A 25001-nucleotide genomic window follows, 5' to 3' on the forward strand; every position below is an offset into this window, starting at 1 on the left:
AGAGTTAAGTCCTCTTTTTTTCAGCAGAGGCAATTTGCATATTTAAATTCCCAGAGGAGCATTGCACGGAGAATAAGCCTCCTTACCTTGACAAGCCAGAGATGGTATGTCACTTTCTTTATATTGACATATTGGCAAGGCCAAACCTAAGACTGCAGTGTCTACTACAAGTAAATGTGCATTAAACATTCCTATGACTGTGCTATTGGATTACATCCAGTTCTTTAAACTTTTGCATTTTGTTTTACTTTTGTTCTTTAGGAATTGCAGAGTTATGAATTTTTGTAATATACTATTAACATTATGTTGCAGTACCTGCTCCTTTAGAAGCTTCTGGGGGGACACAGAGGACATTATTACTGTACAGGAGTACTCAGGAAACATTAGTATTAGTGATGAGAGAACGTGCTCTGATAACGTATTATCCAAACACGCTCAGGTGTTATCAGAGCATCGGGGCGTGCTTGTATACTATGTTTGAGTCCCTGTGGCTGCATTTTGCACATGTGATTTGCGGCTGTCAGACAGTCTCAACACATGAGGAGATTCCCTAACAGCTGCAAATCATGCAGCCACAGGGACTTGAACATAACGTACGAGCACACCCTGATAAATATTAAAAAAAATGGCATGAGGTCCCCCCCATTTTTAGCAACCAGCCTTGCTAAAGAAGACAGCTGGGGGCAGGTATTCTCAGGTCGGTAAGGGGCCATGGATATTGCCCCCCCAGCCTTAAAATAGCAGCCCACAACCACCCAGAAAAGGCACATCGATTAGATGTACCAATTCTGGTGCTTTGCCTGGCTCTTCCCACTTGCCCTGTAGTGGTGGCAAGTGGGGTTCATATTTGTGGGGTTGATGTCACCTTTGTATTGTCATGTGACATCAAGCCCATGTCTATAAGACACCTATTCAATGCTAATCAGACAGAATAAAGTCCTTTAATAGAAATAAGACTAAACACAGTTTGTGTTTATTATTTTTAAATAAAATGGAAAACTGTGTTTAGTCTTATTTCCAATAAAGGACTTAATTCTGGCTGTGTCTTTATCATGTACAGGTGCATCTCACAAAATTAGAATATCATCAAATAGTTAATTTATTTCAGTTCTTCAATACAAAAAGTTAAACTCCTATATTATATAGAGTAATTACAAACAGAGTGATCTATTTCAAGTGTTTATTTCTGTTAATGTTGATGATTATGGGTTACAGCCAATGAAAACCCAAAAGTCATTATCTCAGAAAATTAGAATACTTTATAATACCAGCTTGAAAAAATGAGTTTAAAATATTGGCCTACTGAAATGTATGTTCAGTAAATGCACCCAATACTTGGTCGGGACTCCTTTTGCATCAATTACTGCATCAATGCTGCGTGGCATGGAGGCGATCAGTCTATGGCACTGCTGAGGTGTTATGGAAGCCCAGGTTGCTTTGATAGCAGCCTTCAGTTCATCTGCATTGTTATGTCTGGTGTCTCTTATCTTCCTCTTGACAATACCCAATAGATTTTCTGTGGGGTTAAGGTCAGGTGAATTTGCTGGCCAATCAAGCACAGTGATACTGTTGTTTTTTAAACCAGGTACTGGTACTTTTGGCAGTGCGGAGAGATGGAAATTCCTGCTGGAGAATGAAATTTCCATCTCCAAAAAGCTTGTCGGTAGAGGGAAGCATGAAGTGCTCTAAAATTTCCTGGTAGACGGCTGCGCTGACTTTGGTCTTGATAAAACACAGTGGACCTACACCAGCAGATGACATGGCTCCCGAAACTATCATTGATTGTGAATCAATCACTCATCGCTTATTTCTATTTATAAGTCCTTGATAGCATCATAATGAATTGGGAAGAGAGAGAAGACATTATTAGGTACTGAGCATCCTCCACCATCTCCCAATTCATTACAAGTCCCTGACAATGTCTTCTCTGATCTTTCAATTCATTAGAAAGTCTCCTATGGACTTTACCGCCTCCGCTCCCTCTCCGCAATACATTTTAAGTCCCCGATAGCATCACAATAAATTGTGAGATGGAGGAGGACACTATCATGAGCTTAGCACCCTCCTCCACCACCCAATTAATTTAACATCCATATTTATCCATAAATCCCCTCCCCATAAGTCCATTATAAGTCCTCCTTTGTCCCATCCCAATTCCCCTATCCCTCATTGCCTTCTCCCCACCTCCATAATTGTCTTCTCCCCACCTCCATCATTGCCCTTTCCACCACCCCATCATTACCCTTTCCACCACCTCCATTATTGCCTAATCCACCACCTCAATCAGTGTTCCCTCACCACCTCCATCAATGCCCTCTACACCACTTCCATTAGTGCCCTCTCCACCATCTCCATCATTGTCCTCTCCACCACCCCAATCACTATTCTCCCCCACCACCCCATCATTGCTCTCTCCACCACCCCATCATTGCACTCTCCCCCACCTCCATCATTGCCCTCTCCACCGCCTTCATCATTGCTCTCTCCACCACATCCATTACTGCCTTCTCCACCACCCCATCATTACCCTTTCCACAACTCCAATCATTGTTCTCTCCCACCACCTACATCATTTTCCTCCCCACCACCCAATCCTTGTTTTCCCCCACCACCCCATCATTGTTCTCCCCACCACAACCATCATTGCCCTCTCCATCACATCCATTATTGCCTTCTCCACCATCACCATCATTGCCCTTTCCACCTCCCCAATCATTGTTCTCCCCACCACCAAATCATTGTTTCCTCCACCACTACCATTATTGCCATCTCCACCACCTCCATCATTGCCCTCTTCACCACCCCATCATTGCCCTCTCCACCACTCCAACTTATTGTTCTTCTCCACCACCTCAATCATTGTTCTACCCCACCACCCCATCATTGTTTTCTCCACCACCTCCATCATTGCCCTCTCTGCCACCCCAACTTATTGCTCTCTTCCACAACCCCAATCATTGTTTTCCCCCACCACCTTCATCATTGCCCTCTCCACCACCTCCATCATTACCCTTTCCACCACCCCAATCATTGTTCTCTCCCACCACCTACATCATTGTCCTCTCCACCACCCAAACATTGATCTCCCCCACCACCCCAATCATTGTTTTCCCCCACCACCCTCATCATTGCTCTCCCCCACCACAACCATCATTGCCCTCTCCATCACATCCATTATTGCCTTCTCCACCATCACCATCATTGCCCTTTCCACCACCCCAATCATTGTTCTCCCCACCACCAAATCATTGTTTCCTCCACCACTACCATCATTGCCATCTCCACCACCTCCATCATTGCCCTCCTCACCACCCCATCATTGCCCTCTCCACCACTCCAACTTATTGTTCTTCTCCACCACCTCAATCATTGTTCTACCCCACCACCCATCATTGTTTTCTCCACCTCCTCCATCATTGCCCTCTCCACCACCCCAACTTATTGTTCCCTTCCACCACCTCAATCATTGTTCTCCCCCACCACCTCCATCATTGCCCTTTCCCCCACCCCAATCATTGTTCTCCCCCACCACCTCCATCATTGCCCTCTCCACCACCTCCATCATCATTGCACTCCACCACCTCCATCATTGCCCTCTCCACCACCCCAAACATTATTCTCCCCCACCACCCCATCACTGTTCTCCCCCACCACCCCATCATTCCTCTCTCCACCACAACCATCACTGCCCTTTCCACTACCCTAATCATTATTCTCCCCCACCAACCCATCATTGTTCTCCCTCACCACCCTCATCATTTCTCCACCACGTTCATCATTGCCCTTTCCTGCACCACCCCTATTGTTGCCCTCTCCACCACCTCAGTCATTGTTCTCTTCCACCTCCTCCATCATTGCCCTTTCCACCGCTTCCATCATTGCACTCTCCACCATCCCAATCATTGCTCTCCCCCACCTCCCCTAATGTATTGTTAAAAAAACACACAGCACCACTCTCCTCTCTGCACGTGGCCCCGCAGCCACAGTATCATCGTCGCCAACAGCTCTCTGTTTCTTTGGCACAGACACACTGAATGCTGACGTCATTCAGTCTTTCTGTGTCAGACAGAAAACGCGAGAAGGAAGCAGAGTACAGATCCCTGCAGCTCTGCTCTGCTGCCATTTTCTGCTGTAGACAGTGGAGCTGCAGGTATTGCTCCCTGCCCAGCGCACATGAGGGCAATCTGGCCATTGGCCCCCCTGGAGCCTCGGGGCCAGAGAAACAGGCCAAATTGCCCTCAGTATTAGCCACTCTGCATTGGCCCCCTTCAGCTCTGGGTCCTGGTGCAGCTGCACCTGCTGCACCAGCGGTATGTCCGCCCCTGTGTAGAGCTGGATGGGACTGTCCATTCCCATATCTCCACCTCCAGGTCTTTGAATTGCCTATAGAAGTCCCAGAAATTTCGAGCTCCCCCCGGTTCCAATGGTAGAAATGTTAAATGACCCCTCTCTGGGACTTCTAGTGTTAAGGCAGCTCAGCTGCTATATTCATTGTCTGTGAGCAGAGGTGGAAAGACCTTTGATATGTTGGTCAGTCACTGCCAAGGTCTGATTAAATGTGGACCTAATTTGCAAATGAGTGAGCCCACACCTGCCATGGGAATTGTTTTTGTTTATTTTTATCACACCTGTTTTATGCCAAAGCAAGGCTATATTCATTTTTTTGTGTTTTAATCATTTGTTGACTTGATAATAAACCGCATACAGTTTGACACAAGAACTGATCCCTGTGTGCAAGCTACTGGCTGCCAAAGAGAAAATACCTAATAAGTTTAACAAGTGTATTAATTATTTGGGATTGTATGCATACATTAGATTTATACTTCGGATGCTGTCACTCGTTAGGTATATTGTGTCATGGGTTTGAGAGAATGAAATTTAGGTTTTGATTGTTGCTAATCGTGCCATGTCTATCACGTGTTCATATTATGACATGTTATATAATAACATTTATATTTTATGTTTCTGCACATTGTGGTATATATTGCCTTTCTCTTCCCTTTATAACACGATAAGTTGTACCCTGTTACATTCTAACATGAAATCTCAGCAACTTTGTATTGCACAATTTAAAATGTTCAATATGGTGGATTCATTTGTAGGTCCGCTGAAGCTAAAAAAACCTCAGTTGGTCTTCTGTGGTGTAATCCTATGAGGACCTTGAAGAGTATGATATATCTAACAGCTGTAAGATGATCCAGTGTATAGAACAGTGCTGGTGTCCTGGATTGCCATTTATACCTAAACATATGTTCAAAAGGGCCACAAGAAAAAGAGGAGCATTAAAGTGATCATCACAGAGAGTTAAATCAACATGAGGTGATGACGGAACATTCATGGATCTCTCATCAATGTTCTGTTATGTTTGAAAATTTCCACCTTTATCTTGTGTACCTGTCAGGGGGAATCCTATAGGAAAATGCATGAAATTAACAAAACATATTCAAATCCAATCCCTATAAATATTTCCCTCCCTGGTGCAGTAAGCGTTCCAGAGAGGAATGGTAAAGAGATTGTAGAAAACGAGTTTGTTTTTTGCATTAGTCTCCCCCTCTCCCCTCATAAAAGGGCTCTGCATAGAGCACTTGTAGCGCCCCCCTGCCGCTGGGCCGAGGGGTACCCGGTACCGGGCCTCTGAGTCTCTGCTCTGGGGTTGTCACGGTGGCTAGACCCGGTCCGTGACCCTGCTGAGGGGCGTACAATAATAGATGTGGATGGTGGTGGTGGTGCGGTGTAGTGCCGGTCGCAGTTAATAACGAGGACACCAGGTTGCAGTCTCTTTACCTCTTTACTGAAGGCTTCAGGTGTCCAATCCAGGGCACTGTTGACCGGGCTGTCTGAGACCGGCCGGTCCGAAGGCACATCAGGAGTCCCCTTCACAGGTGGGAATCAGCGTCTACCTTCTAGCGCCTATGTGTTGTAGTCCTTCCCTGCTGAGCACCCCGGGATAGTCCTCACAACTGCTTCTGTCTGTCTCTGATGCTCGTCCTCTCCGTCCCCCAGATGATATGGCAGGACACACCCGTATGACGGGGTAGGCCTGGAGTTATTCTGGGACTCTAGAGTCGCCCCTCTCCCGCAGCTGCCTCCGTTGTCTGCTTAGGTGATATGTGTGAGGCAGCCAACCTATAATTGGCTGTCCTGCCGTGGTTTGAAGTAATGCTTAAAGTCTCTTACTTTCTCGGCGTTCCGGCCACCGACTGTTTGCGCCTCAGAAAGATGTTGCCTCTATCTTACAGCACGACTCATTCTGGTATTCTATTGCCTCTTTGCTGTATTCCTGCTTTTCTCACTCGGCACAATAAACTTCGCTTCTTGTCCTTTCTTAGGCATCTGTCAGGATCCCCTCCCTGACAGGTCCTCTCTCTCGCTCTTCCCAATTACTTCTCTCTGTCTTCCTGTCCAACCCCCAGTTTTACCAGAGTGTGAGGAGTGGCCTACTAGATAGAACCACCCCCCCCTGGTGGCCGGAGTGTGAAGTGTAGTGTGAGTGTTACCTGATCAGGTGAACTCCTTTAGTGCAGTCAGACGTAACATCACTCCCCTTAGTGGCAGAGCGACATTACTGCAACGACCAGGACTCTGGGGCGCTGCACTCCCCCCCGGTTAAATCCAGTACTCCCGGACTGGGAAAACAAGAACAACAATACATGTTAACAGGAAAAACACAATTTGAAAGGTTATAAACAATTAAACATAACAGTGCTTCCCCTTATGGAAGATGAGGACTTCTTGAACGTTGCAGAGGTTAGGTCATGCACAGTTTATGACTCTCAGTTCAGTGGTTGAAACAGCGGGGACCCCGGGTAAACAAAGGGGTCCCCTTTTAGAAGTTTTTGGAGCAATTCACTGTCCATTACTCCGCTGTCCATTTTTAAAACCTGTAACAGAAGATATGCACACAAACATTTTCAACTAAATAGCAGCCCTCATTAATACCTCCAAGTTTTGTAGCGGAGTGGAGTTTGATTCTGAGTGCTGCGTGTGGACCTTCGCAGCGCAGTGGTCGCTATTGACCTAATAGGGCCCGCTATGCTTGCTACCGCTGGTGTAGTGCACTGTCTTCTGGCTACACTTCTAGTGAGTCTGGGTAGCACTGGCAGGCTAGAGCTCTCAGGGCTGCTGCTACCAACAGTGGGTACGACAGATTCGCCGATAGCAGAGGGAGGACTTGCCGGTTCAACGGTCGGCCTGGCATCTTCAGATCGGATCTGCTGAGCTTGCTGAGGCTGCGGGACCGGATGATCTGGTACCACCATTGTTTCTGGTGGGTCCGGCTGTTGGAACGTTAGAACGGGTACCACGATGGCCTGATTTATCTGAGTCCAGGACTGGGGAAAGTCACCAAGGACAGTGTGGATCATCTTCTCCTTTTCTTCAGGTGGGGAGATTCCTGGATCCATTTCCTTTGCTCTCAGCTTATCAGGGCAGGCTTTAAGGTGGTCCCTGGATATCACCGTCGAGGTCTCCCCTCTGTCCTTGCTGATGAGACAGACCTTCGTGTTGTCGAAATCGGATGGCAGGATGGTATATGGTTCCGCTTCCCATTGGTCATCGAGCTTGTGTAGTTTCCTCTTTCGTTTGAGTACTTGCTCACCAGGTGACAGGGGAATCGCAGGAGCGTGCTGGTTGTAGTCCCTTTCTTGTTTCTGCCTAGCCTGGGCGAGACTTCTTTCCACGCACTCCTGTACTTTGCGGTACCTTCGCTGCCTTTCTGCATCCCAATCTGCATCCGGCGAGGTATCTTCGGGGACTAGGACCCCCATGTCCAGATCAACGGGTAACTGGCTAGACCTTCCTCGCATCAGGTACGCTGGAGTGCAGTTGGTAGAATTTACTGGGATGTGATTGTATATATCCACCAAGTCAGGCAACTTTGTCGGCCACAGGTTCCATTCCTCTACGGGCAAGGTCTTCAATAAGTCGATCACCACTTGGTTCATCTTTTCGCACATTCCATTGGTTTGAGGATGGTACGGTGTGGTTCTGATCTTCTTACACCCGTACAGTTGGCAGAACTCTTGGAACACTTCTGCTTCGAATGCTGGTCCCTGATCGGTCAGTACCTTCTCCGGGTAGCCATTTGGCCTACAAAAGTACTGCTGGAAGGCCTTGGCGGCAGTCCTGGCCGTTAGATCCTTGACAGGCACAACCACCAAAAATCTGGAGTAGTGATCTACGATGGTAAGAGCGTAGATATAGCCTGACCGGCTAGGTGTCAGCTTCACATGATCCAGCGCGACCAGTTCGAGCGGCCGTTTGGTGATGATAGGCTGCAAGGGAGCCCGCTGGCTGCCACGGTCCCTCCTGCGTAGGCTACATGGACCGCACTCTCGACACCACTTCTCAATGGCTCTCTTCATGCCAATCCAATAGAACCTCCCTCGGAGTAGCCTCTCCAGCTTCCTCCACCCGAAGTGTCCGGCTCCATTGTGGTAGGCTCCTAGAACCATGGGCGTATCTCGCCTGGGCACCACTATCTGCCATACCAATTCGTGAGTACGTGGGTCGACGCTTCTCTGGCACAGCTTGCCATCATGGATAAACAGTTTGCTTCTCCCCTTCCACAGCTGTTGGGTCTCCTGTAGATCATCTGGGACGGGATGCAGCCCTGCCTGCGTCAAGAGCTCTTTCACCCGACGGACCGCGGGGTCACCATCCTGAGTTTCCGCCTATCCGTGATGGGGCAGGGGATTCAGCGTGGCATCCGGTTGGTTCTTGTGCCTGTTCCTCACATGATGGGAGTTCTGAGTGGCTTTGGGGCGATGGAATGCAGGCAGCTCCACCTCTTCAAGTGCCTCCGGGTCTTCCTCTGCTTCCGGCAAATTGGGCATTCGAGACAGGGCATCAGCATTTGCATTCTTGTGTCCTGCCCGGTACTTGATGGTGAAGTTGTAGTTGGACAGCCGGGCCATCCACCGCTGTTCCAAGGCCCCGAGCTTGGCGGTGTCCAGATGTGTTAACGGATTGTTATCCGTGAAGACAGTGAATTTCGCTGAGGCCAGGTAGTGTTTGAACCTCTCTGTCACGGCCCAGACGATAGCAAGGAATTCCAGCTTAAAGGAACTGTAGTTGTCAGGGTTCCTTTCCGTGGGACGAAGTTTCCTGCTGGTGTAAGCGATTACCCTCTCCTTGCCCTTCTGGACCTGGGACAGCACGGCTCCCAATCCTACATTGCTGGCATCCGTGTACAGCACAAATGTTTGGTCGTATTCGGGGTAGGCCAGTACCTCTTCCCCCGTCAGTGCCGACTTCAAGCAAGTGAAGGACCCTTCCAGCCCCTCGTTCCAATCAAATGGGGTGTTCTTCCCTTTGGTCTTCTTTGATTGCCCCACCAACAGGTCTTGCAAGGGAGCGGCCTTCTTGGTGAAGTCCTTAATGAACCTCCGGTAATAGCCTACCAGCCCGAGGAATTGCCGGACTTCGTGGAGGTTGCTGGGCTTCGGCCAATCCTGGATCACCGTGACCTTGTCGGGGTCTGGGGCCACTCCTTCAGCGCTCACCACATGGCCCAGGTACTGCACTTTAGGTTTCAGCAGATGACATTTGGACGGTTTCACCTTTAAGCCAAAGTTGGACAGGGCTTCAAACACCTCAGCCAGGTGTTTCAAATGGTCTTCGTAGGTCTTAGAGAAGACAATGACATCATCCAAATACAGCAGCACGGTTTCAAAGTTCTTGTGTCCCAGACAGCACTCCATCATCCTCTGGAACGTCCCCGGGGCGTTGCACAATCCAAAGGGCATGTAGTTGAATTCGCAGAGACCCATCGGTGTCGTGAAGGCCGTCTTCTCTTTGTCCGCCTCCGCCACAGGAACCTGCCAGTACCCACTGGTGAGATCTAAGGTAGAGAAGTAGTTAGCAGATTTTAAGGCAGCCAGAGACTCCACTATCCTGGGCAGTGGGTATGCGTCCTTATGTGTAATGCGATTCAACTGTCTATAATCAACACACATCCTCATTGTACTATTCTTCTTTTTAACCAGGACTAATGGAGCTGCCCAGGGGCTACAACTGTCACCACCCCAGCCTCCTTCATTTCTCGCAACATGTCCTTGGCACACTGGTAATGAGCTGGGGGTACAGGGCGGTATCTCTCTTTTATGGGCCGGTGATCTCCCGTGGGGATATGGTGTTGGATCCCTTTCACCTGTCCAAAATCTAAGGGGTGTTTGCTAAATACCCGCTCGTACTCGTGAACCACCCTGTAAGCCCCTTGTTTTTGATGGGATGGGGTAGAGTCAGTGCCCACATGCAATTCCCGACACCAATCTTTCGTGTGCCCTGCAGAACCGTTGTCCTCCACCACGTTTGACGGGACCAAGGGTTCAGGTGTCCGTATCACATTATTATTGACAGCGAACAGTTTGGCGAGCGTGGCATACTTGGTGAGGTGAACCTCTTCCTCCCCACAATTGAGGACACGTACGGGCACCCTCCCCTGGTGGACGTCGACCACCCCCCGAGCTGTCAGGATAGTAGGCCTATTGTCTGAATACATGGGTTCTACCAAGGCCTGGTAGTCTTTACCCCTGAGGCCTATAGCTGCCCGACACCATATTAACATCTCGCTCCTGGGGGGTACCGCGATGGGTTTTGAATCACTCACAGTGACACGACCAATCTCACCACCAGTCAGCTCTACCTGCTGTCTCTGCATCAGAGCTCTGATTTCTTTTTGTAGGGCACGTTGTTCACTGTGGCCAGCGGTTTCTGCTACCTGTTGCAACAAAACAATAACTTCTGCAAGACAATTTTCTATAACATTAGTACCGATAGTCATTATGGGGTTACATTCTCAGCGGTCAATATCAATAATTACAATTCCTTGGGCTTTTAATTCCACCCGCCCCACTTTGATGGTGGCCTCTTTATACCCCACTTGTGGCAATGGCTGACCATTACTGGCTATGATGGTGAAATCGTCATCGGGGCCACGAGTAATATCGGTGTCCTCCCAATACCGTTTATAAAGCACGTAAGGCATAGTCGTCACCTGAGAACCGGTGTCCAGCAAAGCATTCAGGGGGATGCCGTCAACCACTACAGAAAGAACTGGTCGCCCTCCAATGTATTTGGCTCTCCAATGCTGTGGGCCTGACCGTCCTACTCCTGGGGGTTGGCCCTTTGCCCCAGGGGTTGCTCGTTTAAAGGACAGTACCTTGCAAGGTGGCCCACCTGATGACAGCGGCGGCAGATGGGTCGTCCATCCTGATGGAAGCGATCGTCGGCCCGGCCTCTGGTCGGCGGAGTCCTCCTCTGTCGCATCCAAGGAACATCCTCCGGTCGGGAAGCCAGCTGGATCTTCTCCTTGGGGGCCTCCTGTAGGGACTGCACCATCGGGGCCAGGGCAGCAACGCTCTTGGTCAGCTCCTGCATCTGGAGGCGGAGTCCTGCAGGGGAGTCGTCTTCTAGGCGGCGAATGGAACATCCGACGCCACCTCCTGGTGGTATGTGAGAGCGGGACGCCTGGGAGGTGCTGCATGGCTAGGCTGTCGCTCCTGCAATACCTGGATAGCTTTATCCTTGAATTGCGCAAAAGTCAAGTCTGGATTTTGCATGGCCAGGAAGTGCAATTGGCTCCGTTGGTGACTGCACAGGAGCCCCTCAATGAACCGCTCCTTCAGGAGTTTATCCTCATCCTGCATGCTGTCGGGGTCACTCTGCTTAATGGCCCGCATCGCCTCCTGGAGATTAAGGGCATAGTCCCGTAAGCTATCCTGCGGTCTCTGTTTGCATCCATAGAAAGTCAATTTAATTTCTGTAGCTGTACGGGTATCGAAGGTGGCTTTAAGCTTTGCAAAAACCTGCTGTGCTGTTCCCTTATCTGCGGCGGGCCAGGACTTCATTTCTCTCAGAGCCGCTCCAAAGAGTTGGCCGGTTATCATATGAACCTTCTGAGGCTCTGTCAGGGGATAGAACTCGAGCAGGCTGCAGATCCCTTCTTTAAAGTCAGCGAAGGTATGCGACTCCCCGGAGTATCGTGGGAGCCAGGCCGCTCCGGGCAGGTATGGCATAGAGAAGGGCATTGTGGCCTTTGTGGTAGCGGCAGTGTCCAACTGGCTGATGGGGGCAGCGGGCTCCGGGGCTGCCAGTGGTGGTATTAGGGCCACGGCTTCACCCGCTGCGGGGACCGGAGCTGCCCCTGCGTCCACGGCTGCGGCCGCCACCTCCTCTCCTTCCAACTCGGACATGGCTGTCCCTTCCTCCCACTAACCTGCTGGAGGTCGGGGTTCCTCTTCCGGGGTTGGCACCTTACCGCGCTTTCTCGTTCCGCGCTTCTTTTTGACCGGTTCCACCCACGAAGCTGAGGCTCCTCCCTCCGTGCGCGGCGATGGCGAATTGTGGCGGGAACTCTTGGCGCAATGACAATGCACAGTCTTTGCAATTAGTCACAGTCCAAGCACCATAAAGCACAGTTCCAAGGCACACATGACCTGATTCTTCAGGCTTAAGTAGATCCTGTTCGTGACGCCAAGTTGTAGCGCCCCCACTGCCGCAGGGCCGAGGGGTACCCGGTACCGGGCCTCTGAGTCTCTGCTCTGGGGTTGTCACGGTGGCTAGACCCGGTCCGTGACCCTGCTGAGGGGCGTACAATAATAGATGTGGATGGTGGTGTTTGTGTGGTGTAGTGCCGGTCGCAGTTAATAACGAGGACACCAGGTTGCAGTCTCTTTACCTCTTTACTGAAGGCTTCAGGTGTCCAATCCAGGGCACTGTTGACCGGGCTGTCTGAGACCGGCCGGTCCGAAGGCACATCAGGAGTCCCCTTCACAGGTGGGAATCAGCGTCTACCTTCTAGCGCCTATGTGTTGTAGTCCTTCCCTGCTGAGCACCCCGGGATAGTCCTCACAACTGCTTCTGTCTGTCTCTGATGCTCGTCCTCTCCGTCCCCCAGATGATATGGCAGGACACACCCGTATGACGGGGTAGGCCTGGAGTTATTCTGGGACTCTAGAGTCGCCCCTCTCCCGCAGCTGCCTCCGATGTCTGCTTAGGTGATATGTGTGAGGCAGCCAACCTATAATTGGCTGTCCTGCCGTGGTTTGAAGTAATGCTTAAAGTCTCTTACTTTCTCGGCGTTCCGGCCACCGACTGTTTGCGCCTCAGAAAGATGTTGCCTCTATCTTACAGCACGACTCATTCTGGTATTCTATTGCCTCTTTGCTGTATTCCTGCTTTTCTCACTCGGCACAATAAACTTCGCTTCTTGTCCTTTCTTAGGCATCTGTCAGGATCCCCTCCCTGACAGGTCCTCTCTCTCGCTCTTCCCAATTACTTCTCTCTGTCTTCCTGTCCAACCCCCAGTTTTACCAGAGTGTGAGGAGTGGCCTACTAGATAGAACCACCCCCCCCTGGTGGCCGGAGTGTGAAGTGTAGTGTGAGTGTTACCTGATCAGGTGAACTCCTTTAGTGCAGTCAGACGTAACATCACTCCCCTTAGTGGCAGAGCGACATTACTGCAACGACCAGGACTCTGGGGCGCTGCACACACATTTTGTGTTATCTTTAGCGTGGAAGGGTTTTTCTCTTGTGGCACTCTTTTAATAAAATGCGGCCCCTATCTATCAGGGAGAAATTACTTTATTGCTACCCCATGTACAGAAATAAAGCTAATATTCACCGGCAGCAGCAGTGGATACTCAGCCCTGGACCCAGGGAGGGAGAGTAAAGAGAAGTTTGTGGGGGGGTTTTACGACAAACTGCACCTGAGACAAAACTTTGCTGAAAACAAAAAATCCCTTTAAAGGGAACCTGTCATGTCCTTTTTAGCATGTAAACTGTCCCCAGTGTGTTGTTTGTGCTACAATATGCATCAATAACATGTTTTTTTCATTAAAAACAACGTCTAATCATGTGCAAAAAGCACTTTATATAGTTAGACCGTACCTACTCACTGAGTCATGGGGGTGTGCTTAATTTCAATCAGTTACGATTGTCGCTGCCCACACAATGTGAGTGATGTTCCCGGGGCTGCGCCAATGTCACTCAAATCCGCTGTGAAAAATCCGGAGCCTGAGCAGTGTATATGGGGAGCCGCACTTGCACAGTGTCAATCGGGGAGACATGCATGGGCCGTGATGAGCGTCTCCGGCAGCATAATGGAGCAGGGTACTACACACAATTTCAGTGCGTACATGCGGGACGCTGCTCATCACTGCGCATGCGTGGCTCCCCATCAACATTGCACAAGCGCGGCTCCCAGTTCAACACTGCAGAAGTGCGGCTCCCCATACACTGCTCAGGCTCAGGATTTTTCAAAGCAGATTTGAGTGACGTCAGAACAACCCAGGGAACATCATTCACATTGCGTGACTGGCGACAGCCATAGTTGAATTGAATGAAGCACACCCATATGACTAAATGAGCAGGTACGATCTAACTACAGCTCTGGCAAAAATTAAGAGAGCACCACATCAAAACCCTGTCATGGGCAGTCCAATCTCCAGACCTGAACCCCATTGAAAACCTCTGGAATGTAATCAAGAGGATGATGGATAGTCACAAGCCATCAAACAAAAAAGAACTGCTTACATTTTTGCCCCAGGAGCAGTGTGAACGACTGGTGGGAAGCATGCCAAGACACATGAAAGCTGTGATTAAAAATCATGGTTATTCCACAAAATATTGATTTCTGAACTCTTCCTGAGTTAAAAAATTAGTATAGTCACAAGCCATCAAACAAAGAAGAACTGCTTACATTTTTGCCCCAGGAGCAGTGTGAACGACTGGTGGGAAGCATGCCAAGACACATGAAAGCTGTGATTAAAAATCATGGTTATTCCACAAAATATTGATTTCTGAACTCTTCCTGAGTTAAAACATTAGTATTGTTGTTTCTAAATGATTATGAACTTGTTTTCTTTGCATTATTTGAGGTCTGAAAGCACTTTTTTTTTAATTTTGACCATTTCTCCTTTTCAGAAAAAAAATACAAAATTTATTGTTTGGAAATCCGGAGACATGTCAGTAGTTTATAGAATAAAAGAACAATTTACATTTTACTCAAAAATATACCTATAAAGAGAAAAATCAGACAAACTGAACAGTTTGCAGTGGCCTCTTAATTTTTGCCAGAGCTGTATATAAAGCGCTTTTTGCACATGATTAAACGCCGTTTTTAATGAAAAAAGTGTTAGTGATGCACATTGTATCACTAACAATACACTGGGGACAGTTTACATGCTTAAAAGGACATGACAGGTTCCCTTTAAAGATAAGGTGCCAAACTACATTATTTACTGTGTGAATGCATCAGTGATCATAATGGCGATCAGCAGGTCACTGCTGGCCAAAACAAGCATTTGGAGGTCACGTTACGCTTCCTTTGCATTTGTCGATGTTGCTCGCAATACAAGTCCCTTTATTCTTGTCTATAACGAGCCCAACTAGAGCGTTAAAAGCCATGTGAGTTATTGTCATTCAGGACTGTCATTATCATCTCTTTTTGGAGGTCCTAGGCCTGGCATGTCTCTGCATTGATTTAACTGAGAATTGTGTAATACCCCACTTCACCTGTGGTGGCGCTGTAGGGAATTTGCTGTTAGGATCACTCAAAACTTACAGCTGATCCACTATAGGATCAGCTGATTCTCAGGGTACCCATCATACATAATGAATAAATGTCCAAAATGATTCCCGTATGTTTTGCGTTTGTTCTTGTCATTTTCTATAACACCCTTGTTTGTCCACTGCCTCCCTCCATCCTAATATCATTTTCATCAGGCGACCAGTGACTAAAAATATATTTTTTTGATTATTTCATATTTTCTAAAAATGTGCTGACAAAAAGGACAGCATGTTCCTTTTCCTCTGTCCGTCCTGAGGGAGTCATAACATTTCTGACAAGCTTAGAGTATTCCCTAACTAAGATAACAGAGTGCGAACATCACAACATTGGTTTGTATTCTGGCTTTGTGAACATTTTCTGTCCTGCCACGAACTATGGTGCCATCCATGAGCTACAGACAATTAAAAGGTTAAAAACAATGCCAGCGATTCATGAAAACCATTCTCTGTCAACAACAGGGAGTTCCCGTTCTCCTTGTCAAAGGAATATGTTCTTATTCAGTCTGGCATTGTCAGCAGCGATTGGACCGTGTCAGACTGTATGAACACCCCTCCAAAAGGAAACACCCAGTTGTTAATTTATTCATAACTTTCCAGGAGGAATAAAATTCCAATATAGTCTCCAGATGTGTAATTTAATTAGGTTCACTAAAATATACATGTCAGCAGAGATGACCTGTCCTCGTAAATTCGGGGTGCTGCAGTCCTGCCGAGGACCTCACTCTTACAATGCTGCTATCATATGTCAGTTTTCAAGATCTCTGCGTCAAAAACAAAACAAAACAGTTCTTCTCAGTGATGGATTCCCAATGCACAGCTCATTCCTAAAGTTCTGCTAACAGTGCCCACTTAGTGATATTTGATAGAAACCTTCAAGGTTTACTTCCAGTGCTGTTAAAAGATTGAGTTAATTGTGTACACTGATTTCAAGATCTTTGCATGCTTACATTTAATAGAAACCTTAAAGGGTTCGTCCACTACTAGGACAACCCCCTTCTTAAATAAAATGTTCTGCCCCAATAAAATAATAAAGTCTATACTTACGTCCCGTGCCAGTGCTGTTCGCGCGGTGTCAGCACTCACGGTCCCGGGATATTGAACAGGATTCTACATGTGCACAATTGGCTACGTAGATGGTGCTGTGAGCAACGTTTTGAGTTTTTTGACCATGGAGTGAATTACCTGTATGATGCATCTTACGAAAAAAGGAAAACACATATTTGGTAGACGCCTTGCTACACTCATCAGGAGAGCTTTAAACTAGAGCAACATGCGATGGGAAAGAAATATGCCGGGAAGAATATGAAGGGAAGAAATATGGAGCTAATTACCATATTTTTCAGACTATAAGAGGCACTTTTTTCCACCAAAAATATGGAGGAAAATGAGGGGTGCATCTTATAGTCCAGATGTACCTGCTCTGGCTGTGGATGGGGAGGTGGGGGAATGGCAGCGGATCACAGGAAGCAGGAGCTGGCTGCTGCGGCTAACTCCTGTGCCCGCTGCTAAAGAAAAATGAATATTCACTGCATTCCATGCCCATATGAGTGGAGAGTGCTGAATATTCATTCCCTTTAGTGGTGGGGACATGCAAAAGCCTGGGAGCTGCAGGAAGCCGGCTTCTGAGGCTAAAACTGTGCTCGCTACTAAAGAGCAATGACTACTCACTGCCCTCCACGCACATATTCCCGGCGTGAACAGCAGTGAGTATTCCGGCAGTTGTCCTTCGGCTTGTAAGCAGCATATGACATCCCTACCATGGGCTGCTTACAGCAGCCACTGTCACAAGCAATGCACATGTATGTCCAGACATTACATGACCAAGACTGATTCTTACCACTGGACATAAACAATGAAGGTTCACACTGAACGACAGCAAGATTTTTTGCTGACATTGTGACACCCGATTTAAGGCCATGTAAAATTATCTTTAAAGGGGGTGTATTCTTCTGGACTATTGGGTCTATTTGGATGTGAGTCTTGGCCCACAAAGAGGGCCAGTCCTGGGAGGCGTCCTAGCTCCTTCTTACACCAGTAGCCGTAATGACCACTGGCCTCCTGTTTAAGACATACTAATCTCCTTGTTGGCACTGTGGTGACACAATAGCTTAATTATATATGACCGGCACGTTGATATAATCCGTTACATAAATACACATCATGTGAGATGGATAAAACCTAAAGCTGAGGATAATAGTATAGAAACAAACTTATGGTGTGCAATGCATTCACTTACACAGCCTGACCTAGATATTTCAGCCAAGGATAAGAAAAATCTCCAGAAATATTAGCATTTAGCATATTTCCTGGACCATATCAAGTGCAGGTGCAATAAATCTCCAAAGTAATACATATTTTTGTGCCTTTTAGATAGATAACAGATTTATAAGATTATCTATTATCTATCTATTATCTATCTATCATCTATCATCTATAGAACAAAAGTCACAATCAGCACAGAATAATACCAAGGCCGAGGAAGGCATGAGCCTCGCCCCCTAAGTATATGCATAAATGCAAAAAAGTACATCAACCAGTGTATTACTCCCAAATATATGAAAAACACAGAACACCATGGAGTACAAAAAACACCAAAAAGTAACATAAAATCAAATCAAATAATCATTTATTGAACAAATTCCATACATATAAAGTATATGCTTCTTGAAGAAGCATATACGCGAAACGCGCGTCAAGGGGTCTCATCAGCTTGAGGACCGTTATTCTATGTAGGCAATATGGGTGAGTTATAAACAGCCTTATGGGTACGTGTGATTTCCTTTTTTGTGGGGGGGGGGGTTCTGCCCTGTGGGACTTACCCTATGATATACAGTTATATGAAAAAGTTTGGGCACCCCTATTAATCTTAAGCTTAATGTTTTATAAAAATTGTTTTTTTTGCAACAGCTGTTTCAGTTTCATATATCTAATAACTGTTGGACACAGTAATGTTTCTGCTTTGAAATGAGGTTTATTGTACTAACAGAAAATGTGCAATCTGCATTCAAACAAAATTTGACAGGTGCATAAGTATGGGCACCCTTATCATTTTCTTGTTTTAAATACAACTACCTACTTTTTACTGACTTACTAAAGCACTTTTTTTGGTTTTGTAACCTCATTGAGATTTGAACTTCATAGCCAGGTGTATGCAATCATGAGAAAAGCTACTTAAAGTGGCCACTTGCAAGTTGTTCTCCTGTTTGAATCTCCTCTGAAGAGTGGCATCATGGGCTCCTCAAAACAACTGTCAAATGATCTGAAAACAAAGATTATTCAACATAGTTGTTCAGGGGAAGGATACAAAAAGCTGTCTCAGAGATTTAACCTGTCAATTTCCACTGTGAGGAACATAATAAGGAAATGGAAGAACACAGGTACAGTTCTTGTTAAGGCCAGAAGTGGCAGGCCAAGAAAAACATCAGAAAGGCAGAGAAGAAGAATGGTGAGATCAGTCAAGGACAATCCTCAGACCACCTCCAGAGAGGTGCAGCATCAACTTGCTGCAGATGGTGTCACTGTGCATCGGTCAACTATACAACGCACTTTGCACAAGGAGAAGCTGTATGGGAGAGTGATGCGAAAGAAGCTGTTTCTGCAAGCACGCCACAAACAGAGTCGTCTGAGGTATGCAAAAGCACATTTGGAGAAGCCAATTTCTTTTTGGAAGAAGGTCCTGTGGACTGATGAAACCAAGATTGAGTTGTTTGGTCATACAAAAAGGAGTTATGCATGACGGCAAAAAAACACAGCATTCCAAGAAAAACACTTGCTACCCACAGTAAAATTTGGTGGAGGTTCCATCATGCTTTGGGGCTGTGTGGCCAATGCCGACACCGGGAATCTTGTTAAAGTTGAGGGACGCATGGGTTCCTCTCAGTATCAGCAGATTCTTGATAATAATGTTCATGAATCAGTGACAAAGTTGAAGTTACGCAGGGGATAGATCTTTGAGCAAGACAATGATCCAAAACACCGCTCCAAATCTACTCAGGCATTCATGCAGAGGAACAATTACACTGTTCTGGAATGGCCATCCCAGTCACCAGACCTGAATATCATTGAACATCTGTGGGATCATTTGAAGAGGGCTGTCCATGCTCGGCGACCATCAAACTTAACTGAACTGGAATTGTTTTGTAAAGAGGAATGGTCAAAAATACATTCATCCAGGATCCAGGAACTCATTAAAAGCTACAGGAAGCGACTAGAGGCTGTTATTTTGCAAAAGGAGGATCTACTAAATATTAATGTCACTTTTCTGGCGAGGTGCCCATACTTATGCACCTGTCAAATTTTGTTTGAATGCAGATTGCACATTTTCTGTTAGTACAATAAACCTCATTTCAAGGCAGAAACATTACTGTGTCCAACAGTTATTAGATATATGAAACTGAAATAGCTGTTGAAAAAAAAACAATTTTTATAAAACATTAAGCTTAAGATTAATAGGGGTGCCCAAACTTTTTCATATAACTGTATATTGGCAGCTCCCTTCACCTACACTCATTACCAATATGATGGTTATATATACCGAATATTATTGAGGTTGTATGTTTATACACCATCAGCGTTTTTTGATCATTTCTGTCACTTGGTCCTCCTGCTGTACCAGCAGGTCTCTACACTTGTCCCTCTTTTTGTTTTGTTTTGTTTTATTATTTGGTTATACTTTATATGTATGGAATTTGTTCAATAAATGATTATTTGATTTGATTTTATGTTACTTTTTGGTGTTTTTGGTACTCCATGATGCTCTGTGTTTTTCATCTATCATCTATCTATTATCTATCTATCTATCTACAGTGGGCACAGAAAGTTTTCAGACCCCTTTAAATTTTTAACTCTTTGTTTCATTGCAGCCATTTGGTAAATTCAAAAAAGTAAATTTTTTTCTCATTAATGTATACTCTGCACCCTATCTTGACAAAAAAAAACAGAAACAAAGACATTTTGGCATATTTATTAAAAAAGAAAAACTCAAATATCACATGGTCATAAGTATTCAGACCCTTTGCTCAGACATTCATATTTAAGTCACATGCTGTCCATTTCCTTGTGATCTTCCTTGAGATGGTTCTACTCCTTCATTGGAGTCCAGCTGTGTTAAAATTAAACTGATAGGACTTGATTTGGAAAGGCACACACCTGTCAATATAAGACCTCACAGCTCACAGTGCATGTCAGACAAAAAGATAATCATGAGGTCACAGGAACCGGCCAAGGAGCTCAGAGACAGAATTGTGCCAAGGCACAAATCTGGCCAAGGTTACAAAAGAATTTCGGCAGTACTCAAGATTTGTAAGAGCACAGTGGCCTTCACAATCCTTAAATGGAAGAAGTTTGGAATTACCAGAAGTGTTCCTAGACCTGGCCGTTCAGCCAAACTGAGCAATCATGGGAGAAGAGCCTTGGTGAGAGAGGTAAAGAAGAACCCCAAGATCACTGTGGTTGAGCTTCATAGATGCAGTAGGGAGATCAGAGAAAGTTCCACAAAATCAACTATCACTGCAGCCCTCCACCAGTCAGGCCTTTATGGCAGACTGGCCCGATGGAAGCCTCTCCTGTAAGACATTGTGTAAGACATGTGAAATTCTGCAGAATTTGCTAAAAAAAACACATGAAGGTCTCCCAGACTATGAGAAATAAGATTATCTGGTCTGATGAGATGAAGATAGACCTTTTTGGTGATAATTCTAAGCAGTATGTGTGGAGAAAACCAGGAACTGCTCATCATCTGCCCAATACAATCCCAACAGTGAAACATGGTGGTGGCAACATCATGCTATGGGGATGTTTTTCAGCTGCAGGGACAGGATGACTGGTTACCATTGAAGGAAATATGAATGCGGCCAAGTACAGAGATATCCTGGATGAAAACCTCTTCCAGAGTGCTCTGAACCTCAGATTTGGCCGAAGGTTCACCTTCTAACAAGACAATGACCCTAAGCACACAGCTAAAATAACAAAGGAGTGGCTTCAGAACAGCCACCATTCTTGACTGGCCCAGCCAGAGCCCTGACCTAAACCCAAATGAGCATCTCTGGAGAGACCTAAAAATGGCTGTCCACCAACATTCACCATCCAACCTGACAGAACTGGAGAGGATCTGCAAGGAAGAATGACAGAGGATCCCCAAATCCAGGTGTGAAAAACTTGTTGCATCATTCCCACAAAGACTCATGGCTGTACTAGCTCAAAGGGTGCTTCTACTCAATACTGAGCATAGGGTCTGAATACTTATGACCATGTGATATTTCAGTTTTTCTTTTTTATTAAATTTGCAAACATTTCTGTTTTTTCAGTCAAGATGGGGTGCAGAGTGTACATTAATGAGAAAAAAATGAACTTTTTAAATTTACCTAATGGCTGCAATGAAACAGAGTGAAAATGTAAAGGGGTCTGAATACTTTCCGTACCTACTGTATCTATTATTTATCTATTATCTATCTATCATCTATTATCTATCATCTATCTATTTCTATCTATCTAGTATATATCATCTATTGTCTATCTATTATCTATCTATCATCTATCTATTTTCTATCTATTATCTATCATCTATCTATCATCTATCGATCTATTATCTATTACACTGGTCAACAGCATTTTTGGTGCCAAAGATATTTCATCGAATTTAGGGTATTTTTGGGTTGCTGATTCTGAATATGTCATCAGTTTTGCCAGATTGGCTCAAGTTTTTGAGATTTTTGGTATCTTATTTATAGCACTTGTTGGTAAATGCGACGCATCATCTCATTAATTTCTTTGGATTAGTACTTGAACTGAGCAGTTCTCAATATAGTTTTGTGTTAATTAGCGTTCTAAAAGTTTGTTCATAGCTTGATTTTTGCACTAACTTTATGTTGTTGTCTGTTTTCCAGTGAAAAGCATGAACTCATCAAGAAGAAGTTGTCTTAACGATCCAGACTCATTCTGTTACATTTGTGGTGAATACACACTGCCAAAACATAGAAGAAACATAACAGACTTCGTAAAAAAAGTGTATTTTGCCTATTTTGGGGTTATGCTTGGGGACCAAGACAAGTTTTGGGCACCACACATAGTGTGCAAAGCATGTATCGAATTATTACGAAAATGGAGCAAAGGACAAAGAAAAAGCTTCAAATTTGGTGTTCCAATGGTGTGGAGAGAGCCAAAAAATCATCATGATGACTGTTATTTATGGTAAACACAGGTACAGGCACATCTTCACAATGAGGGACAGGCCCTCTTGCAGATTCCATGTTACTCCCATTTTCGTTTCTTATGCTTATTGAATCCTTGCACTTGCACTGCACAGAAATAACAGTCATCATGATGATTTTTTGGCTCTCTCCACACCATTGGAACACCAAATTTGAAGCTTTTTCTTTGTCCTTTGCTCCATTTTCGTAATAATTCGATACATGCTTTGCACACTATGTGTGGTGCCCAAAACTTGTCTTGGTCCCCAAGCATAACCCCAAAATAGGCAAAATACACTTTTTTTACGAAGTCTGTTATGTTTCTTCTATGTTTTGGCAGTGTGTATTCACCACAAATGTAACAGAATGAGTCTGGATCGTTAAGACAACTTCTTCTTGATGAGTTCATGCTTTTCACTGGAAAACAGACAACAACATAAAGTTAGTGCAAAAATCAAGCTATGAACAAACTTTTAGAACACTAATTAACACAAAACTATATTGAGAACTGCTCAGTTCAAGTACTAATCCAAAGAAATTAATGAGATGATGCGTCGCATTTACCAACAAGTGCTATAAATAAGATACCAAAAATCTCAAAAACTTGAGCCAATCTGGCAAAACTGATAGCATATTCAGAATCAGCACCCCAAAAATACCCCAAATTCATTAAAATATTTTGGACACCAGAAAAAAAAATTTTTTTTGTTGACCTGTGTTATATATCTATCTAAATAGAGGCAACACTCCAAATGATTAAAGAAACTGATTTCAATTAGCCCATGCATTTTTGCATGTAAGAGGATTTTGGAGATAATCTTAGAGAAAAGTCTTCCTTCCTTCCTTCCTTCCTTCCTTCCTTCCTTCCTTCCTTCCTTCCTTCCTGCCTTCCCTCATTCCTTCCTTCACTCCTTCCTTCCCGCCTTCCTTCCTTCCCGCCTTCCTTCCTTCCTTCTCACCTTCCTTCCTTCCTTCCTTCCTTCCTTCCCTTCCTTCCCTTCCTTCCCGCCTTCCTTCCCGCCTTCCTTCCTTCCTGCCTTCCTTCCTTCCCGCCTTCCTTCCTTCCGACCTTCCTTCCTTCCTTCCCACCTTCCTTCCTTCCTTCCTTCCTTCCTTCCTTCCTTCCCGCCTTCCTTCCTTCGTTCCCACCTTCCTTCCTTCCTTCCCACCTTCCTTCCTTCCTGCCTTCCTTCCTTCCTTCCCTGTGGTTACACAGATATTACAGGGTGTAGTACAGTAGTTTCGATGTTGTCAAACTAGTTTAGGAGGAAGAAAACTGTTATCAGTGTAACGTCTTATCAGGGTTAACTTTTTAATGGAATACTAATAAAGACAATCATATTTCAATTACCTTGGAAGTGCCATCTCCTATTTTTCCTTTTCTTATGAACCATATGTTTTTTTCCCCTTTAAGAGGGACATAGTGGCGGTATCCTATCTTATATGGTACCAGCTGAAGGACCTTCTTGCCTATTCTAGCATATAATATCCATGTGGGAGCTGTTATCTTTGCGGCTTCTATATTTCTCCTTAATTGACTGGTAATTCCAGATTGTGCAATTTACTTGATCCCTGATGAAAAGAAATGTGAAATCTTTTGATATACAGTACGGAGGGAAGCATCCTTCTTCTACGCTAAGAAGTTTAGAAAGCAGCCCAATGAGCTAGAATGAATAGATCTGTTACGTGCCACATAGAGAAGGGCTGAGAGATGTAGCAATGACACCTGAAACTGGTTTAGTCACGCAAAATGTAAGAAATAATGAACATAGAGGTTTCTGAACTTAACACTTACACTGTGTTACAAATTATTATGCAAATTGTATTTAAGTGTCATAAAGATTTAATTGTTTTGTTTTTCAAATAAACTCGTGGATGGTATTGTGTCTCAGGGCTCAATGGATCACTGAAATCAATCTTAAACACATGTGATAATTAGTTTTCCAGGTGATTCTAATTAAAGGAAAACTACTTAAAAATGATGTTCCACATTATTAAAGGGCCACTGTCACCCCCCCCCAGCCGTTATAAACTAAAAGAGCCACCTTGTGCGGCAGTAATGCTGCATTCTAACAGGGTGGCTCTTTTAGTTTTAGGTTCAAGTATACCCCAAATAAAGCGTTTTTATACTTAGCCACAATTCCTGTCTCTAGCCAGGTAGGCGGGTCCTCACTCCCCAGCTTGGCCAGCTCCTCTGCCGTCACTCACATCTTCCTGCGCTTTCGGCGCCGCCCCCTCAGTGCT

This window comes from Ranitomeya variabilis, chromosome 1 (assembly GCF_051348905.1).
Source record: "Ranitomeya variabilis isolate aRanVar5 chromosome 1, aRanVar5.hap1, whole genome shotgun sequence".
Taxonomy (NCBI): domain Eukaryota; kingdom Metazoa; phylum Chordata; class Amphibia; order Anura; family Dendrobatidae; genus Ranitomeya; species Ranitomeya variabilis.